Source organism: Tachyglossus aculeatus, chromosome 3, assembly GCF_015852505.1.
Source record: "Tachyglossus aculeatus isolate mTacAcu1 chromosome 3, mTacAcu1.pri, whole genome shotgun sequence".
Classification (NCBI taxonomy): Eukaryota; Metazoa; Chordata; class Mammalia; order Monotremata; family Tachyglossidae; genus Tachyglossus; species Tachyglossus aculeatus.
In genome coordinates, this window is record NC_052068.1 from 33,397,565 (window position 1) to 33,419,514 (window position 21,950).

The window sequence follows — 21,950 nt, forward strand, 5'->3', positions numbered from 1 at the left end:
TATATTCCTCTCTCTTCCTCTTTCTCTCACTCCAGCTCTCCTCTCTGTATCTCTCTCTCTCTCTCTCTGTATCTCTCTCTCTCTCTCTCTCTCTCTCTCTCTCTCTCTCTCTCTCTCTCTCTCTCCCTCTCTCTCTCCCTCTCCCCCCCCACCTTTTTTTTTTGTCAAGAGGCCAAGCTGGGGCCAGACAAGAGGACGACAGGATGAGATCATGCAGAGGTCTTTGTCAGGAGAAACTGCTAGCTCTGGCTCTGGTGCAGGAGTAAGGGGCCCTGGGGGTAGGGCTGTGCAGAGGAAGGGAGAGCACCTCAGTACAGCTGCTGAGAGAGAGAGAGAGAGAGAGAGAAACTGAGATCTAAAGAGATGTGCCCCCTCAACCCCCCAACAAACAGGGCCTGACATATCCAGCTAAGGTTTGCAAGTCCTATACCAAACACTGCAGCAGTGCTCCTCTGAAACCCTTTTTACGACATTCAGATCCCACCCACTAGCCCTACCAAATGGGACTCTCTTTTTCCTGTGTGAACTGACATCTGCAGACATCCCACTGGCCAGAAGAGATCTCCAGAGGTCATCTAGAGGTTATCTCCACTGATACCGACCCCAGGCACAATTGCATCTAACTCAGCATGGGCAGATAGGTGCTGCCTGGTTCTTAAATATGTCTGGGAAGAAAAGTCTCACAGCTTCCTTCAGGGAGCTATTGCCTCCATTCTATTTTCACCTTCTTTGTCAGGAAGTCCTTCCTCATGTCTGCCCTAAATCCTTCTGGCACCGACCACTGCTCCGATTTCCTCTCGATCTTTCTCAGAGGACCAGGAGAACAGCCTGTCACAATTCTCTATCTAATAGCCCTTCAGAGACACTGAAGATCATTATTAAATCGATCTTCCGCCTTTCCTTTCCAGGCTGAACGATCGCCACCCACTTTGGCCTTCTAAAACGTTATTTAAGAGTTTTCCAAATTATGAGACGCTGAGCTGATGGTGCCTATTTTCTACCGGACCTAAACAGAAGCCTTTGTCCCAATGCCTCAGCTGGTTTTCAAAGTAGAATTCGCCTCTTGGAATTGTCTCATGAAGTATTTCTCTCGGAAAACATGATCCTTTGAATCTCTGAAAGCCAACATCTGGGTAATGTTGGACTGGGCTGTTTGGTGTCAGTGAAACCACAGTGGCCTCCCCTCTTTCCTGCAGTCGGCTGAGCTGTCTGGGAGTTGGGTCACCACCTCACTGTTCCCAGGACTGTAATCAAGCAATCAGTGGTATTTATTCAGCACTTACTATGTTCAGAGCACTGTTCTATGTGTTTGGGAGACTGCAGACATGGTTTCACCTGGCCCTTTCAGGCTTGAGGTCGAGTTTACTGCACACAGCTTACAGTAAGCTTACAGCTTACTGCACACAGTAAGCTCAATAAATACGATTGATTGATTGAGGGGGTCAAGGAGGGGCAGATTTCAGGCCTGCCTCGGTTGTAATCGCTGGGTCAAAAAGAGTAGCTTTAATCAATCAATCTGTAGTACTGATTGAGTGCTTACTGAATGCAGAGCACTGCAGTAAGCACTTGGGAGAGTACACTATTACAGAGTTGGTAGATACGTTCCCTGCCCACAAGGAGCTGAAGTCTGGAGGGGCAGACAGACATGAATAAAAATAAATATGGAAATGCACATAAGAGCTGTGGAACTGCAGGAGGGGTGAATAAAGAGTGCAAATCCAAGTGCCAGGGTGGCATAGAAGGAAGCTCACCTTCTCCAGGAGGCCTTCCCAGACTGAGCCCCCTTTTTCCTCTCCTCCTCCCCATCCCCACCACCCTACCTCCTTCCCCTCCCCACATCACCTGTATATATATATTTGTACAGATTTATTACTCTATTTATTTTACTAGTATATATTTACTATTAGTTTTGTTAATGATATGCATATAGCTTTAATTCTATTTGTTCTGACTATTTTGACACCTGTCTACATGTTCTGTTTTGTTATCTTTCTCCCCCTCCTAGACCATGAACGCATTGTTGGGTAGGGACCGTCTCTATATGTTGCCGACTTGTACTCTCCCTGTGTGCTCTGCACACAGTAAGCACTCAATAAATACGATTGAATGAATGAATGAATGAAGTAGGAGAAGAAATGAGGGCTTAGTTGGGGAAGGCCTCCTGGAGGAGATGTGCTTTTAATACGACTTTGAAGGCAGTGAGAGTGATGGTCTGTCAGATATTAAGGGGGAAGGGATTCCAGGCCAGAGGCAAGATGTGGGTGAGGGGTCACTTAGGGGGTTATGACTGAGACCACCCTACTTTTCCCTTAATCACTAATGATTCCAAGACTAGCCTCCATCCCTCCTTTGCCTCCTCCTTTGAGAAGCAGCGTGGCTCAGTGGAAAGAGCATGGGCTTTGGAGTCAGAGGTCGTGGGTTCAAATCCCAGCTCTGCCAATTGTCAGCTGTGTCACTTTGGGCAAGTCACTTCACTTCTCTGGGCCTCAGTTACCTCATCTGTAAAATGAGGATCAAGACTGTGAGCCCCCCGTGGGACAATCTGATCACCTTGTAACCTCCCCAGCGCTTAGAACTCTGCTTTGCACATAATAAGCGCTTAATAAATGCCATCATTATTATTATTATTATTGTTTGCCTTTCTCCCCGATGCTTGTGACGGCAGTGCGGGGAACCCAGGAGGGCTAGGGCAGCAGTTGGAACCAGCGTCATCCTTCCTCTGACTAATTGATCACCCCCAAGAAACAGACATTCGTTTCCTCCAGTTAATTACTTCCTATCTGAAGCTGATTTAGTACCCCACTGTCTCCAGACCACAAGACTTCGGGTCCGCTTCAATACGCGGGTGCAGATGTAGCAAACCCACAGCAGCAGACCGTTCTTAAACTCTGAGCTGGGGAAGGGTCTGAATTGGAGACAGCGCTCCTCCCTTCCTTTGATCGCTTCCTCTCCACCTGCCCTAGAGATAGAAGCCTTCCGATGTCGGAAAAACAAATCACGTTATTTAGTGTGCGCACTTGAGAAGCCATTTCATTAAAACAAAGCAACACGGCAGCCACTGAGCTCCCAGCGTGAAAAATGACTCGCTGCTGGCCCACGGTGAGATTGGTGGATGTAAATTGTGGGGAATTTGTAACAGTCACCAGCTCCCGTTGGGAATTATCGAGCAGCGTTGATGCCCTTGAAATGCCAAACAATCCCAAAACAAGCTAGCTGCTTTTCCAGATTCCCAACGTCAACATGCTGCTGGAAGAGCAGCAGAACCACACCTTGGTTTCACTTTGACCAGCCCCAGGGCAGGGGCCTGTCTAGGAGAATGTCCCGGCAGCAAGTATCCTTCAGGGAAGGTAAACGTCAAGCAGAATTTAAATCCAACTGTCAGGTGAGATTTGGGCTCAGAGTACTTCCAGTTGATAATTCACTGTTCGTAGCGTCCTGTAGATTCAATGCCGTTTGTTGATAGCATTCATGTTGAGTCCAAGTCACCCAGTGCCTACATTTACTCCCTGGTTGCGGTTGTGGTGGTAGTCTTGTCTTGTCTTATACCGTCGAGTCATCTCCTTTCCATAGCGATGCCATGGACACATCTCTCCCAGAATCCCCCACCTCCATCAGCAATCATTCCGGTAGCGTATCCGTAGAGTTTTCTTGGTAAAAATACAGAAGTGGTTTACCGTTGCTTCCTTCCACGCAGTAAACTCGAGCCTCTGCCCTCGACTCTCTCCCGTGCCCCTGCTGCCCAGTGCAGGGGAGTTTTGACTTGTAGCAGATCGCCTTCCACTCGCTAGCCACTGCCCAAGTTAGAAATGGAATGGGTAGGCCTCTGCTTGACTCTTCCTCCCATAGTCGAGACTGGTAGAGTACTGGAAACTCTCCAGGTGCGACCCTGAGAGGGGTGTGGTGGTGGTAGTAGTAATAATATTTATTAAGTGCGTACTGTGTAAAGGGCACTGTACTAAGTGCTGGGAAAGAATACATAGGTGGGTAATTTATATTACTGTCTGTCACCCTCTCTAAACTGTAAGCTCGTTGTGGGCAGGGAACACGTCTACCAACTTTGTTATATTGTACTCTTCCAAGCTGGGAAAGAATACATAGGTGGGTAATTTATATTACTGTCTGTCACCCTCTCTAAACTGTAAGCTCGTTGTGGGCAGGGAACACGTCTACCAACTTTGTTATATTGTACTCTTCCAAGCTGGGAAAGAATACATAGGTGGGTAATTTATATTACTGTCTGTCACCCTCTCTAAACTGTGAGCTCGTTGTGGGCAGGGAACACGTCTACCAACTTTGTTATATTGTACTCTTCCAAGTGCTTAGTACGAGTGCTCTGCATACAATAACCGCTTAATAAATATGATTGACTGATTAATTGCACATGATCCCTGGCCCTCTGGGGGGCTATGGAAGGTGCTCTGAGTGGAGCAGTAAATTTCTGAGACCACTATCAGGATTTGAATTGCAGTGGTGTACACAGAATTGCACTAAATGGTCCTTTACTGGTTTGAAAGGGTGTTGATGCATTTCCAAAAGTGCCAACCTTACTACCAAGGAGTAAGTTTAGGCCCTTGCAGACTTGGGCTGTGTATTCCAAAGAACAACCTGCTTTTAAACTCAGTCAAGTGATGCATAAAACTTAGAAATACCACATTTTCAGGAAATCTTTATGGTAGGCCAGAACTGAAAAAACCTGCACTTGTCCCTCCCTCTCCTCTTCTCTTCTCTTCCCCCAGTTCTTCTCCACCTTTCTCTCTATTAAGCCTTCTTAGTGAGTTTCTGAAGGTGAAGGGCTCAGTTCCTGCAGTGTCTAGACCAATCCTTGAGGTGAACAAGACCCCCTTGGGATGTAGTATTCAAAAGTGGAGAGGGATGATCCCAAGCAGTTTTCCTAGATCTTGGAGCAGTTACCTCACCCTCTAAATTGTAAGCTTGTTATGGGCAGAGAAAGTGCCTGCCATCTATCTTGTATTATACCTCCCAAGTGCTTAGTACAGTGCTCTGCACATAGTAAGTGCTCAATAAATACCATTCCTTGATAGATTGAGGAGCAGTGTGGGAAAACAGGGCATGTGGAGCAAGAGCTCCCAATGGTTCAAGGTGTCTAAATTCCCTGTGGGTTATTCTGCCTTGGCCCCCCAGTATCCCCAGGTGACAAGCCTTTTCTTGTTAAAGATGCCAGAGTCTGAGTCGATCTCATCTCCCTTTAATCCTGTGGGATTAGCATCCAGGTGGTTCTCCTGATGGGTCCAGTGTTTTGGAAAAGTTTCTGATCAGGAAGAGTTGAGCAAGAATTATTCTCAGACTCAGATCAGAATGAGGAGAGAAAAAAGACAGCCTCTTTTCCGCCTCCTCTCCTTCACCAAGTAGAAATAAGGAGAATGTGCTGCTGTCCTGAATTGGCCCAACTTCATTTCTCCATCATGAGGAGCACTTTCCAAAATATTTAAGAATTAATAGAACAGTACAAAGCCACCCAACCTTCCCAGGAAGTCCGGTGTGCTTTGGATGCTAAAAAAAAATCAGTCATATTTATTGAGTGCTTATTGTGTGCAGAGGGCTGTACTAAGTGCTTGGGAGAGTACAATATAACAATAAACTGACACATTCCCTGCCTATAGTTGAACTCTGAATTTGACGCTCCCCCATCCACAGCAGTAACAAGGAGAGATGAGAAACCTGTCTTGGCTTGGCCTGGTTTGATCACATTTTCAGAGCTGCTATGGTGAGCCTGGGGGAATAGAGTCTGGGTAAATGTTGGCATTGTCATTCTGGTCTGTGTTTCCAGTGTGATCATGCAGAACAAGAAATGATGGATGCCTTCACTATTCATAAATCATTAAGGTATCCCTGACAAATATATGAAGTAGAAATGGTAGTCAGTGAGGGCTTACTTTGTACAGAACACTGTTCTAAGCACTGCTGTGAATACAAAATTAACCTGTCCCATGATGCCTGTCTACTTGTTTTCTTTTGTTGTCTGTTTCCCCCCCCTTCTAGACTGTGAGCCCATTGTTGGGTAGGGATTGACTCTATTGCCAAATTGTGCTTTTCAAGCGCTTTGTACAGTGCTCTGCACACAGTAAGCACTCAATAAATATGATTGAATGAATGAATGAATCTAGGTGAGTTGGGGGACACTGAAGAAATTATAGATTTCATAGAAGATGGAAGTATTTAAGATAGAAGAATTAGTGGCAAAGAGAATCTGTAGGTAAACAAACATTCCTTGTTTGGGGCAACATATAACACCTCTACTTGCACGTTTGAAATGTGGACCACCTCAGTTTGTGTGTGTGTGTGTGTGTGTGTGTGTGTGTCTCTCTCTCTCTCTCTCTCTCTCTCTCTCTCTCTCTCTCTCCTCTCTCTCATATGTTCTTGGCACTTTTTTATATGATGTTTTCCCTGAGGTCTTTCCAACCACCCCAAACCTTCTCGAAATAAATCCAGCTGTTTTCCTGTGCCTTAGAAAAGACAGACTCACTTCCCATTGACATCGCTGTACTTGCTTTTCAAAGTGAATTGTCGCAGCTGGAATAAGTTTCCTTGTGTTTATTTTAAAGAAAAAAGGAGATGAGGGAGCTACTGTCCACAAACAAAGTAATATTTGCTATATGATGTGAGTGTGTGTGTCCCCATACCTGAGTGAGGATGTTGATTTTTAAGCTCTGTCTTTGTATTGGACATAGGGTGAAGTACCTAGAATCCATTCTGGGGTTGAGCTAACCTTAATGTTGACATCTCTAAAACTTTTCCTGCTCCCCAAGGTTATAGGCCCGTTTTTAGTACTCCTCCTCTTCCTCCCTTCTGCTTCTCATCCAGAAAGTTGACTGGATGTTTTGGGCCATTTATCTTCTTGTCAGAAACCCAAACCAACTCATCCCAGAGAAACTATTAATGAGATAAGAAGATGAAAAGCTTGTCTTACCTGAAAAGGGAGCATTTTCTAGAGGAGGGCTCTGTTTATCTTGGATTAACAATCTTTAAGTCTGTGAAGGGTTAGGATGCAGAGGATGATGACTAGGTGGCCGGATGATGTTTGTTAAAGACAAAGCCATGGGATCAGCTTATAATGCAGCAGGATTGATTAAGAAGAGATATCACAGAGTAGCATAGTAATAGTAATAATAGTATTCATTAAGTGCCTACGGTGTACAGAGCACTATACTATGTGCTGGGAAAAAGTACACAGGTGCTGACTAGACATGGACTTTGCCCCTTGAGAGTCTCACAATCCGTGAATGTGAATATAAATTGGGGAGAGGACTGGAGTCAGGCACAACGGGAGCAATAAAACATAATTAACAGCATGAAAGACAAGACCAGTACACAATCCACAAAATAAAAATGAAAGTCAGTAGGATGCTGTGGCCAGAGGAGCAGAATTTCAGGCTCCTTGCGGCACAGAGTCCAGGGCACCCCCAAAGCCATAGGGACCACTCCAGCAGTCACCAGACTTCCTGAGGTTTTGGGGAGATCTCATGCAATGTATGCGTATCCATTGAGTTTTCTTGGTAAAAGTCTAGGAAATGTCCAGGGAAAACATGGAAGGGGCAGACCAACAGCTAGATGGATAGAGTCCATAACAACGATAATGGAAGAACCATTAGAAACGTTATGGATTATGGCAGAAGACAGGACATTCTGGAGAAAATATACCCATAGAGTTGCTATAAATCAGAAATGACTCGATGGCACTTGATAATAATAATAATAATAATGGTATTTGTTAAGCACTTACTATGTGCAAAGCACTGTTCTAAGCACTGGGGAGGTTACAGGGTGATCAGGTTGTCCCACAGGGGGCTCACAGTCTTAATCCCCATTTTACAGAGAGGTGACTGAGGCACAGAGAAGTTGTGACTTAATAATAATGGCATTTATTAAGCGCTTACTATGTGCAAAGCACTGTTCTCTGCAGTGAGCACTGTTCTAAGACTTGCCCAAAGTCACACAGCTGACGGTGGAGCCAGGATTTGAAACTGTGACCTCTGACGACTCCAAAGCCCATGCTCTTTCCACTGAGCCACGCTGCTTCTCATGCTGAGGGAGCTGTTTTCTTTCCCTCCAGGATGGGATGGGGTGGAAGGCAGTGGGGTTCTGGAGCCAGGACAGGATGGGATCTTCTCGATGGGGCAGTGGGGATCTGGAGCCAGTTCCTGAGAGGCTGTGTGGCCGGTGCCCGGGGCGTGGCGGACCCTTGGTGATGTGGAGGGAAGGCGGTTCATTCGACTGCAGTGGAGGAGTTTGAGGAAGCTCAACAGCTGCTTTCATCCCTGACCCCGCGTGCTTTAATCATGCTGGGAGCTAGGACTCTGCGTGGCGGGGAGGAAAGGTGTTTCACTGAGCCACGATAGAAAGGGGCTGAGATCTTGCAGGGCGTCATGATGTTGCATTAAAGCACGTTTCACTCAGTCGTGATGGAGAGAACAAGGCTCTGGAGATAGAACCCAGGTCTCCTGATTCCTAGACCCATGTTCTTTCCAGTTAAAAGAGAGAGTTGAGGGGTAGGAGTGGAGGATTGTGTTGGAAGGTGGGGGACTACATATGGTAAGGACAATTTCTAGGATGAGGTAGCGGGCATTCAGTTGTGATTTAAGAGAGGGAGGTGGTTTGACAAATCAGAGCAGGAAGGTTCTTCTGTACATGGGACAGCTTGGGCAAAGTCTCGGAGGGAGAGGAAAGACAGAATTGCTGAGCTTTAAGTCGGGCTGAAGCAGAAAGTGAGGGCTGGTGGGAGATGGGAAATAAGAAATAGGAAATAGATCAGGTGGGGCTGCTCGTGGACACTAATGACCCTATAGTAATCTTGCCTGTGTGACTTGACCTTTGGCAAGTCACTTAACTGCTCTGTGCCTCATTGCATCTGTAAAATGGGGATTAAGACTTTGAGCTCCAGGTGGGGCAGGGATTGTGTCCAATCTGAAAATTTTAGTATTATTTAGCGATAATAATAATAATAATGATGATATCCTTTAAGCACTTACTATGTTCCAGGCACTGTACTAAGCGCTGGAGTAGATACAAGCTAATCAGGTTGGACACAGTCCCTGTCCCACATGGGGCTTGCAGTTTTAATCACCATTTTACAGATGAGGTAACTGAGGCACAGAGAAGTAATATGACTTGTCCAAGGTCACACAGCAGACAAGTGGTAGGGTCAGGGTTAGAACCCAGGTCCTTCTGGCTCCCAGGCCTGGACTCTATCCACTAGGACACGCTGCTAAGTGCTTAAACAAATACCATATAAAAAAAATGAAAACAAAAGTCAATACTGGTACTGGAGTTTGTGTTTGTTCCAGAGATTGATGATAGGCCTCTGGAACATTGTGCACAGAAGAATAAGATGGCAGTCAAGAACCCTTAGTGACCATAATGTGTATTCTCTCTCTCTCTCTCTCTCTCTCTCTCTCTCTCTCTCTCTCTCTCTCTCTCTCTCTCTCCATAAACACATGCGTATGATGGCATTTAAGTGCTAAGTGTTATATGTTGCCAACTTGTACTTCCCAAGTGCTTAGTACAGTGCTGTGCACACAGTAAGCTCTCAATAAATACGATTGATTGATTGATTGATTAAGTGCTTACTATGTGCTAGGCACTGGGGTAAATACAAGGTAATCAGGGTGTCCCACGTAGGGCTCACAGGTTTCATCCCCATTTTACAGAAGAAGGAACTGAGGCCCAGAGAAGTTAAGTGAGTTGCCCAAAGTCACACAGCTGACAAGTGGCAGAAGCGGAACTAGAACCCACGACCTCTGACTCCCAAGCCCAGGCTCTTTCCACCAAGCCATGCTGCTTCTCCTCAATATATATATATATATATATATATACATACACATGTTTCTAGACTGTGAGCCTGCTGTTGGGTGGGAACCATCTCTATATGTTGCCAACTTGTACTTCCCAAGCGCTTAGTACAGTGCTCTGCACACAGTAAGCACTTAATACAATTGAATGAATGAATGAATGAATGAATATATATATATATATGTATATATTCATATGTATGTGTTTGTGTGTGTGTATTTAATATTGTCTATGTATATAATGATGGTATTTGTTAAGCACTTACTATGTGCCAGACACTGTACTAAGCGCTGGGGTGGATACAAGCAAATCAGGTTGGACACGGTTCCTGTCCCACGTGGGGCTCACAGTCTCAATCCCCATTTTACAGATGAGGGAACTGAGGCCCAGAGAAGTTAAGTGACTTGCCCAATGTCACACAGCAGACAAGTGGTGGAGTCAGGATTAGAACTCATACCTTCAGACTCCTGGGCCTGTGCTCTGTTCCCTGGTCCATGCTGCTGCTTGTTTATTGTGACAGCCGTAACAGAACATTAGTGATCGCTTTCCTCGTAGGATATTCAAAACAAAAATCACTTTTTTAAATGCGGGGTGAACACCTGAGACCCTGATAAAGCTTCCTAAATGAAGCTACATCAGTAGTGTTCTGCTCAGGATCCATCCCACCTGGATCGTTAGGAAACCGGTGGTGATGTTCTTGCCAGAAGTTAAGTCTAGGGAGTTCACGGCCAAAGATTAGATTTCCTCCACTTGGTGAAATTTTGTGCCCTTGGGACACAGGGAGCCGAATGGGAAGTTAATAAAGTTATCAGCAGCAATTAATTCGGAAGGGGAAAACCAGGTAAGAGGATTTTAAAAAAAATAATACAGGACTGTGATTTTAAGAGATTCTTAATATTCCTGCCACACTCGGGTTACTGAAAGTGGATGAGGTGTGAGAGTATGGAGAGGAAATGGAGCAAATGTTTTGGTATGGGAAAAAAGGCAGCATTTTTATCTCATCTATCTCACCACCGACCCCTCACCCATGTCCTCCCTCTAGCCTGGAATGCCCTCCCTCCTTAAATCCAAAAGAGAATTACTTCTCCTACCTTCAAGGCCTTATTGAAGGCACATCTCCTCCAAGAGGCCTTCCCTCACTAAGTTTCCCTTTCCTCTTCTCCCACTCCCTTCCGCATCACCCTGACTTCTCCCTTTATTAACCCCCCTAATCCCCAGCCCCACAGCACTCATGTGCATATCTGTAAATTCATTTATATATATTGCTGTCTATCTCCCCCTCTAGACTGTAAGCACGCTGTGGGCAGGGACTGTGTAATTATTGTTACAGTGTACTCTCCCAAGTGCTTAGTACAGTACTTTGCACATGGTAAGCACTCAATAAATACGATTGAATGAATGAATTTTAGCCTCTTTTACGGGGACGTTCATTTTGAGGATCACCAAGGAGCCCCTCAAAGGCTGGTGGCTGTCCTGACCCAAGTCTGGAGGCAGGGTTGTTGCCTGGATCACATTTGGTCAATCAGTGGCATTTATTGAGCCCTTACTGTGTGCAGTACCCTGTACTGAACACTTGAGAGAGTACAGTATAATAAAATTGGTAGACATGATCCCTGACCACAAGGAGATTACAGTCTAGAGAGGTGAACTGCTGGGCTTCGCCAGTGGTCCATATCCCCCGACATGTAACCTTTCTTGGCAATGCTAGAGAGCCGACATGGGAAGGTGTGAGAGGGAATCGGTCTACACTCTTGAGATTTAGGGTTTGAAGCAGCGTGACTCAGTGGAAAGAGTCCACTGGAAAGTGGGTTCAAATCCCGGCTCCGCCACTTGTCAGCTGGGTGACTTCGGGCAAGTCACTTAACTTCATCTGTAAAATGGCGATTAAGACTGTGAGCCCCCCGTGGGACAACCTGATCACCTTGTAATCTCCCCAGCTATTAGAATAGTGCTTTGCACATAGTAAGTGCTTAATGAATGCTGCCATTATTATTATTAAGAAACCAATAGGACTTTATATGGGATAGGATAGAGAATATGTATGAGCCTTCCAGTTTCTGGTCTCAGTATTCTTCCGCTAGCCCCTCCCCTCCAGCAGAAAGAGGGAGGTGGAGAGGACGAGTGGAGGAGAAGAAGAAGGGTGATAGAAAGACCTTAAGAATGACTGGGGGTTGAGTATTATGTAGAATGAGAGGCAATCCAGAAAATGATAAAGTAGGCTCTCTTTAAATGGGCAGAGATGAGGAAAGCAGGTAGATGGGTAATGGTCCACCCCTGACATTGACTATATGGGGAAAGCGTCTGATCCCAGAAAGTTGTTGGGCTTTCTATGTTCTGCTTTTGTCCTGGTAGGCATTCCAGTGTCTGCGGCTTTCGTTTGGCTCTGCAATGGGAAGGACAGAAGTGAAGATGTTTGCAGGCGATGGCAGCCAGTCTTGTGTGTCCCCGTCCCCGCCAATCTCTGTTTGAGTCCTTCTGGTCCCAGTTTCTCTTTATCTCTCTCCATCCTCCATTTGCCCCCTCCATCTTCTTTCTGCTGTGGGGAGGGGCTAGTGGACAAGCTCTGGTGCTGAAAAGAGAGGGTGTATGTTCCTTTTTCACAGTGTACCATTCCAGGGGGGGCGGCTGGAAGATTCAGGTTTCCCCCACCCCTTTTCTCCCCAAAAGGGCTATTCATTTCCAGCATGGATTTTCACCTTTCAGGATCCACAAAGCCTCAGCATCCCCCGAGAAGAGGGGAGGGGTGGCAGTGCAAAAATGAATTCAAGCCACAAACCCTGTTCTCTCTCTTCTCCCTCCCCCTGAAGCAGGTCTGGCTCCTGGGGCGATCATAACTCACTGGAGCCCAGAGTGCCGGCATGTAGGGCTGCCTATGTAATTACTGCTCAGCCCTGCCAAGTGTTAATAGGCTTTTCTGAAGGGATTTTTTTTTTAACCGTTTTGATTTTTAAGCCTCCTTCTCTGCAGCCAGAGTGCAGGCCTGGAGCGAGCCACGCCAGAGCAGGTTAGAGACAAACCTGATTACATCATCCGTGACTTTGATTCGGTGGGGTTGTGTGTATGGATGTGTTTCTTTGTGGAGGTGGTGCTGCCACCCTGCAATCCGCAGATGGTAATTCTAAGTGTGTGCAGGGGATGGATGATGAGGGGTGGAGAGAGGGAGCCATGGGTTGCCAGGCAGAGGATGGAGGCAAGAACACAGGATTTCTGCTATCTCCGGGTGACAATCGGCTGCTTTTCAGCCACTGCCCCACCTTCCCCTCCCAACTGCTTAGAGAAGCAGCGGAGTTTAGTTGATTGAGCACGGGCCCGGGAGTCGGAAGGACTTGGCTTCTAATCAGGGCTTTGCCACTTGTCTGCCGCGTGACCTTGGTCAAGTCGCTTCACTTACCTGGGCCTCAGTTACCTCATCTGTAAAACTGGGATTAAGATTGTGAACCCCTTGTAGGATAGGGTCAGTGTCCAACCTGGTTAGCTTGTATCTACCCCAGAACTTCCCCAGAGAGAAGCAGCGTGGCTCAGTGGAAAGAGCATGGGCTTTGGAGTCAGTCGTGATGGGTTCAAATCCCAGCTCCGCAATTGTCATCTGTGTGACTTTGGGAAAGTCGCTTAACTTCTCTGCCCCTCAGTCCCTCATCTGAGCCGCCTGTGGGACAACCTGATCACCTTATAACCTCCCCAGTGCTTAGAACAGTGTTTTGCATATAGTAAGTGCTTAATAAATGCCATAAAAAAAAACTTCGAAAAGTGCCTGGCACATAGTAGGCAACTAACAAATACCATTAAAAAAAACTGCTCCATGCAGTCGAACGGAGTCCATGGTGATAGACTCCTCCCTTCCTTCTGCACTGGGTGATGATTGATGATGATTATGGCGTATGTTAAGTGCTTATTGTGTGCGAAGCACTGGGATAGATACATGATAAGAAGGTCCCACATGGGGCTCAGACTCTAAGTAGGAGGGAAAACATCATCATCAATCATAAATCGTATTTATTGAGCGCTTACTATGTGCAGAGCACTGTACTAAGCGCTTGGGAAGTACAAATTGGCAACATATAGAGACAGTCCCTTCCCAACAGTGGGCTCACAGTCTAAAAGGGGGAGACAGAGAACAAAACCAAACATACTAACAAAATAATATAAATAGAATAGATATGTACAAATAAAATAAATAAATAAATAAATAGAGTAATAAATATGTACAAACATATATACATATATACAGGTGCTGTGGGGAAGGGAAGGAGGTAAGATGGGGGGATGGAGAGGGGGACGAGGGGGAGAGGAAGGAAGGGGCTCAGTCTGGGAAGGCCTCCTGGAGGAGGTGAGCTCTCAGCAGGGCCTTGAAGGGAGGAAAAAATATGGAACGCTTCACGAATTTGCGTGTCATCCTTGCTCAGGGTTTGAATGTTTCAAACCTGTTTCAAAAACAGGTTTGAATGCCCATTTTGCAGACGAGGGAACTGAGGCACAGAGACTTACCCAAGGTCACCCTCAGCAAGTATGTGGGAGACCTGGGATTAGAGACCAGGTCTTCTGATTCCCAAGCCTGTGCTCTTTTCACTAGACCATGCTGCTTCTCATGGGCGAAGGGGAAACTTGCTGCTTTCCTTTCTCACCATTGTATCAGGTCAGCAGCCTCCCTCAGCTCCCAGAGCCAGCTGGCCCCACCCTGGAACCAAGGCACGGAGGAAAGGGAGCTGTCCGGCCACCCGGTGCATGGAATCCTTGCCCACATCCTCTCTCTAGAACTACCTCCCCCCTCACATCCGACAGACCAACCTTCCCACCTTCAAAGCCTTAGTGCAACCATATCTCCTCCAAGAGCCCTTCCTTGATTAAGTCCTTTTTTCCCCTTCTCCCTCTCCCCTTTGCATCACCAGTGCTCCTGTAAACATTTGATATTTACCCCATCCTCAGCCCCATATATGTATATGTCCATAATTTATTTTCATGTCTGCCTTCCTCTCTGGGCTGTAAATTCCTTGTGGGCAGGGAACGCGTTGACCAACTCTGTTGTACTTTCCCAGGCACTTAGTACAGTGGTCTGTACACAGTAAATACCATTGATCGATTAATCAATTGGAGGCCCCCTCTGCTGAACAGGTGGGTGAGTCCCTGGATAACTAATCGGTCCTATTTATTGAGGGCAGATTGTGTGCAGAGCACTGTACTAAGTGATTGGGGGAGTACAATAAAACAGAGTTGGTAGTCACATCACAGCAAAGGCAGTGATGAATTATAGGTGTGCTCCTAGGGATTCTGCCCTGTAGTGATGCCAATCAAAGACTGCACCTCGCAGCAGTTCCCGAGGTGTATGCCCCCCTACTTCCATTCTGGGTTTGGAGAAAGAGAATGCCAGCCAAGCCCATCTGATAAGGGCTGAGAAGTGTAATCTCTCATTCATTCATTCATTCATTCATTCATTCATATTTATTGAGCACTGTACTAAGCGCTTGGGAAGTACGAGTTGGCAACATATAGAGACGGTCCCTACCCAACAGTGGGCTCACAGTCTAGAAACAACCAAGGGCCGCTTGAAGTCAAACTCTAAAATCTGGAGAGCTCTGAGACCTGCCCAAGGCTCGCATCCAGTTCTAGTTCGAGAAGCAGCATGGTATAGTGGATAGAGCACAGATGTGAGAGTCAGAAGGTCATGGGTTCTAATCCCAGCACCGCCACTTTTCTGCTGTGTGATCTTGGGCAAATGGCTTCAATTCTCTGTGCCTCAGTTACCTCATCTGTAAAATGGCAATTGAGACTGTGAGCCCTGTGAAACAGACTGTGTCCAACTCGATTTGCTTGTATGAATAATAATAATAATAATAATAATAATAATAATAATTGTGGTATTTGTTAAGTGCTTAATATGTGCCAAGCACTGTTCTAAGCTCTGGGGTAGATACAAGGTAATCAGGTTGTCCCATGTCGTGCTCTCAGTCTTAATCCCCACTTTTCAGATGAGGTAACTGAGGCACAGAGAAGTTAAGTGGCTTGCCCAGGGACACCCAGCAGACAGGTGGTGGAGTCGGGATTAGAACCCAAGTCCTCGGACTCCCAAGCCTGTGGTCTTGCCACTAAGCCATGCTGGTGTTTAGCACAGTGCCTGGCACAGAGTAAGTGCTTTACAATTCCATAATTTATTTATTTTATTTATCTATTTATTTTATTCTGTTGGTATGTTTGGTTTTGTTCTCTGTCTCCCCCTTTTAGACTGTGAGCCCACTGTTGGGTAGGGACTGTCTCTATATGTTGCCAATTTGTACTTCCCAAGCACTTAGTACAGTGCTCTGCACATAGTAGGTGCTCAATAAATACGATTGATGATGATGATGATGATAATAATTATTATTATTATTATTATTTCACACCTGGTCATCGGACCCTAAAGTGTCACAGACCTCCATGGCAGTGCTCTGGAAGTGAGGTCTCATTCTCACTCCCTAAATTGCCTTAGCATGTAAGATCCTTTTGGGGAATGTGTCTGCTTTATTGTTGTATTGTACTCTCCCAAGTGCTTAGTATAGTGGTCTGCACACAGTCAACGCTCAATAAATATGAATGAATGAATAAACTTGTATCTATCCCAGCACTTAGAACAGTATTTGACAAATACCATAAAAAAACCAACAACAACTGGGTAAATGCAGCCACTTCTGCCCACGGTAGCCCCTCCTGGAATCAGCGCCAGCCACCGATACGGTCCTTCACTCCTACATGTCACTGCTTTCTCAGACACGCTGTTCCAGGAGGCTGCTGAGTGTGTCCCCGGCTGGGTGGATAGGAGCCGGCCCTGGGTAGAAATAGCTGGTTCCTAGCCAGGCTGGATCTCTCATCGAGCCAAATACGCCCCAGGGACGGGGCTTGGCCTGCGCCTGCTCTGGCCGCAGGAGAAACAACAGAGTGACCAGCCCAACAGGATAAGGATCCACTCCAGGCTAACCTAGCCATAAAGGGATGGCAAACTATTCTCCTCCCCCCTCCTCCTGCAGGCTAACGTTCAGTGACTTGGTGAAAATGAGAATGGAAAGGGAAAGTCAAGGGAGGGGGGGTCCTGCCATCAGCCCATGGACACTTCAGTGCTCATGATTGTCAGCAGGAAAGGGCAACAAGATGATGAATGAACTTATCCCTGCATAGGCCTGTCGAAAAACCAACAATTTTAGGAATACAAAGCTCTGTTTGGGCAGTGAACGTGTCTACCAACTCTGTTGCGTTGTACCCTCCCAAGCTTGTAGTACAATGTTCTGCACTCAGTAAGTGCTCAATAAACATGATGACTGACTGATTAAGTCCCTAGTATGAATCCCTTAAAATAGTTCCCCTTCTAACAGGAAGAAGACTGGTGACTGTGAATGGCAGATTTTTCTAAAGGCCATCAAGTTTACAGGGTTGGGGGGTCTGGAGAGTTTTTTTTTTTTAAAAAAAAACAACAAACCATTATCTTGAGGGTGGCAGAACATTTTAATTAAAGGGTAAGCCAGAGGAGAGCTGAAAAAGAGGTTTTCAGTTCTAGAATTAGTTGGAAATAAATAGCCAATCACAAAGAGATTGTTTAAAAAATAATTTAAGAGAAGAAAGATGTTTTTCAAATTTCAAGGACCTAAAGTTTTCTTCTGAGAGGCACGAATTGTTTTTTCTGTTGCTTTGTTTTTAATGGTATTAGTTACACTCTTACTATGTGTCAAGTAGTATTCTGATCTGGGGTAGATACAAGTTATCCAGTCCCTGTCCCACATGGGGCTCACAGTCTAAGTAGATGGGAGAATAGATATTGAATCTGTGTTTTATAGTGGAATTCAGTGTTGGTCTTAGGATATGTACCTTCCTACCTCCTGGGTGTCATTGAATTAATGAGTGACTGTCCAGGATTTCCTTTCTCTTGCTCTTAAACTGAGCTATCAGAAAGCTAAGTTTTTATCGTGTCAGCCTCCTGGTTCTTTTATAACACTGCAAAGGGCATGCTCCTGGGAGACAGGGGACCTGGGTGGAAAGAGCCCGGGCTTGGGAGTCAGAGGTTGTGGGTTCTAATCCTGGCTCTACCAGTTGTCAGCTGTGTGCCTCTGGGCAAGTCACTTCACTTCCCTGTGCCTCAGTTACCTCATCTTTAAAATGGGGATTAAGACTTTGAGCCCCACTTGGGACAACCTGATTACCTTGTATCTACCTCAGTGCTTAGAACAGTGCTTGGCACATAGTAAGCACTTAAAAAATGCCATCATTACTATTATTATTATTATTATTATCTCGGCTCTACAACTTGTCTGCTGTGTGACCTTGGGTAAGTCACTTAACGTCTCCTTGCCTCAGCTACCTCATCTGTAAAATGGGGATTTAGACTGTGGACCCATGTGGGACATGGACTGTGTCCAACCTGATTAGCTTGTATCTATCCCAGTGCTTACTACAGCTCCTGGCACATAATAAGCAATCCTTACGGACAGCGAACGTGTCTATTAATTTTTAAGCATTGTTAAGCATTTGCTTTTATACTAATTGTTGGGATAGAAACAAGCAAACCAGGCTGGACACAGTCCATGTCCCATGTGGGGCTCGCAGTATCCCCATTTTAATAGATGAGGGAACTGAGGCACAGAGAAGGTAAGTGACTTGCCCAAGGTGACACAGCAGACAAGTGGCCGAGCCAGGATTAGAACCCAGGTCGTTCTGACTCCTAAGCCCGAGCGCTATCCACTAGGCCATGTTACTTCCCTAATTCTACTGTAGTGTACTCTTCCAAGTGCTTAGCATAGTGCTCTGCACATAGTAAGCACTCAATAAATGCCACTGATTGATGAACAAATGGGTATTGCAAATTACTAAAGACGTTGCTTTAGCAAATCCAGTCAACTTTCCAAAGGAGTTGTGAGCGTTTCCCACTCCCAGCCGAGCACTTCCAGTTGTACTTCAGAGAGTCAGGAACGCTGAGCACTTTGGGAGAGATTGCCTCTCATCTGTTCTCTGCCCGTAGTTCTGGAACCCAGGAAGGAGACTTTCAAGGGGACTGCTTTAATTGAGCCTCCCCCCTGTGTTTTGCAGGAGTTCGAACCTGAAGGTCATCCTGTTGAAAAGCTGAAAATATTTGGAGGGCTAGAATGTACTACAAGTCATGGCTCCCACCCCCTCCTTGGGGACTGGCTTTCTAAGAAATGCCAAGATTTCCTAGGAGAGGCCTCTTTTAGAGAGCTGGGGCTCCTCGGAATTAATCTCAAATCTGAATTAGTGCCAAGGGAGAGCAAAATACTCAGTTCTCCATTGAAGAAAGGCGGAAAGTCAGTGGTAGAACCAGTAAGAAGGTTCAGGAATTCAAGAATCATAAGCTCTGTTTGGTGCTTCAATCCTTGGGCCGTGATCCAAAAAAACACGAACGGGTAATCATTTATCTATTGCTTTATTTATTCTCCTGTTCTCCTGTCTTGCATCAAAAGCCACATTCTAACTGTATTTTTTCTACCATTGTAGGTGTTTGCAAAGAATATAGGGTTGTCTTCTAACTTGTTTCTGTATCTTTTTCTTTCTCTTTCTGTCTTTTTCACCTTCGTTTTTCCTCTTTCCTCGAAACATTGTTTGGTCTGTTAAGCAGCAACTTTTGTTGGCCAGTTTCTTCTACATTACATGCATCTGTAACTAAATAAATGTGTTTATGCATCTGCTGTTGCCTCCTCTCCCTCCTCCCCCCTTCCTCTTCCTCTCTTTCCCCCTCCCTCATTCCCCCTCCCTCTCTCTCACCATGCCTGCATCACCTCAGAAACTTCTGTTTTTATTTTTCTTCTTTTTCCTAAACATCCTAGGAAGTGACATAATTGCCTATATTTTAATTTCCTCTGAGCTCTGTGTGGTCCTGAACCAAATTCTCAGATGTTTGCCCCAGATGTTGAAAATCACTTCCCCCAAGTTAAACGTCTGCAGTAAAATGATGAGACTGCATATGTCTGAAGGACCAAGGCACGTGCCAGCGGCCCTTGTAATGGATAAAAGTGAAAACTTTTCCCTTTCCGTTCCCAGATGGCAAGAAGTCGGTCTGTTTATTGAGCTCCGTGGAGGAGAGGTGGTTTTGAGGATGTCCTGGGAAGCATCTTTGCTTTATTATTGATTTGGCTTGGCAGGGGACACTGTCATCGTCAATTGACATAGGTTTATCTGGTTAGGCTTCATTTGGCTGAGAGGGTTACTGTTCCCAAATTGGACAATGTTTTTCAGAAGAGGTATGTGAAAACAAAAAAAGGACAGAATTGTTCTCCAGAGAAAAGGAAGGTGAATGTTGCTGGGGAGACTGGTGGTGGCTAGGGGCTTGGTCCTCTTACTTCAGTGTTTCCTCCAGGGGAGAGGAGAAAATCTAGATAAAGATGGTCCCTAGAGCCCCAGACAGAGAAAAAAGAATTTTGCAACCCCAAGGCAACAACAACCTGGAAGGTGTCTGGGTCTGTGGGGGCATGTGTGTAGGGAACAGTGGTCCTCAGAAAATGAAAGGCAGATGTTTGGGAGGGGGGAACCAATAACGATACTTTAAAACAACCAACAGAACCTGAACTTTACAGATGGAGGCACAACAGCTTTTTACGGGAGAGCTGATCCACTGGCAAATTAATTAAGGAAACAAACAAACACACCATCCTCCCAAGAGCAAGGCACATTGTGGTACCAGGGGGGCAGTGGAAAGCAGATGAGATTGCCCAGCTGGCAGTAGCACATAGGGGATCACTCCTCCTGAAAGGGCAGAAAGTAAGAAAATCCTCTCATTTTGTTCTCTGAGAATTCTCCCATCCCTGAGGCTGGGCCAAGAGCCTTCCAGGGGTCACGGGGAGGGCAGGGAACTATGAAGTATCTAATTCCGTTTTCCAGGGCAGAGAGAACTGCCTGGAGCACATTCCTTGAGGCCTCCCCGAAAGAGCACAGAACCCAAACGCAGAGGACCTAGGTTCTAATCGGCCATTTGCCTGTTGTGTGCCCGTAGCCAAGTCATTTAACCTTGCGGTACCTCAATTTCCATGCCTGTTCTCCCTCCTGCGTAGGCTCTGAGCTCCATGTGGGAGTCAGTAACAGTATTTAAGTGTTTACTGTGTGCAGAGCACGGTACTAAGTGCTGGGAAAGAATACACAAATGGAAATTAGATGCAGGCCTGGTCCCTAGAGGGGCTCACAATGATTTTAGGTGGGATAGAGGACTGAAGACAGGCATATTGGGAGCTATGAAACAATAAAAAGTCAAAATAACAAAAGAGACAAGTACAGATACACACTACGTCTTACCTCCTTCCCTTCCCCACAGCGCCTGTATATATGTTTGTACATATTTATTACTCTATTTATTTTACTTGTACATATCTATTCTATTTATTTCATTTTGTTAATATGTTTGGTTTTGTTTTCTGTCTCCCCCTTCTAGACTGTGAGCCCACTGTTGGGTAGGGACTGTCTCTATATATTTTTATTTATTTATTTATTTATTTTTTAATGGCATTTATTAAGCGCTTACTATGTGCAAAGCACTGTTCTAAGTGCTGGGGAGGTTACAAGGTGATCAGGTTGTCCCACGGGGGGCTCACAGTCTTCATCCCCATTTTACAGATGAGGGAACTGAGGCCCAGAGAAGTGAAGTGACTTGCCCAAAGTCACACAGCTGACAAGTGGCAGAGCCGGGATTTGAAACCATGACCTCTGACTCCAAAGCCCAGGCTCTTTTCCACTGAGCCACGCTACTTCTCTATGTTGCCAACTTGTACTTCCCAAGCGCTTAGTACAGTGTTCTGCACACAGTAAGCGCTCAATAAATACAATTGATTGATTGATTGATACACAAAATTAAAACAAAGGTCAGTAGGGAGCTGTGGCTAGAGGAGCGTAATTTCAAGTTCCTCCCGATACAGAATCCACGGCCAGAGGTAGGATGATTGTCTTGTCTCTACCCCAGAGTTTAGTACAGTGCTTGGCACATACTAAGTGTAAACCTCGTGGACAGGGATCACGACTGTGGACTCTATTGTACTGTATTTTCCCAAGCTCTTAGCACAGTGCTCTGTACAGAGTAAGCACTTAATAAATACCAGTGATTGATTGCTTAATAAATACCAGAATTATTACTTTTTATGGTATTTAAGCGCTTACTGTGTGTCAAGCACAGTACTAAACCCTGGGGTAGA

The 21,950-nt window shown here is 45.7% G+C and overlaps 1 protein-coding gene and 1 non-coding gene across 4 annotated transcripts in view; one reads left to right on the forward strand and one right to left on the reverse strand.

Moving 5' to 3' along the window:
- ZMIZ1 (zinc finger MIZ-type containing 1) overlaps nt 1-21,950 on the forward strand; it is a 538,822-nt gene that overhangs the window by 358,493 nt on the left and 158,379 nt on the right. The window lies entirely within an intron of this gene.
- LOC119926005 lies at nt 3,759-3,896 on the reverse strand. Its single transcript, XR_005449924.1, has one exon. It is a non-coding gene; the product is annotated as a small nucleolar RNA SNORA7 (small nucleolar RNA).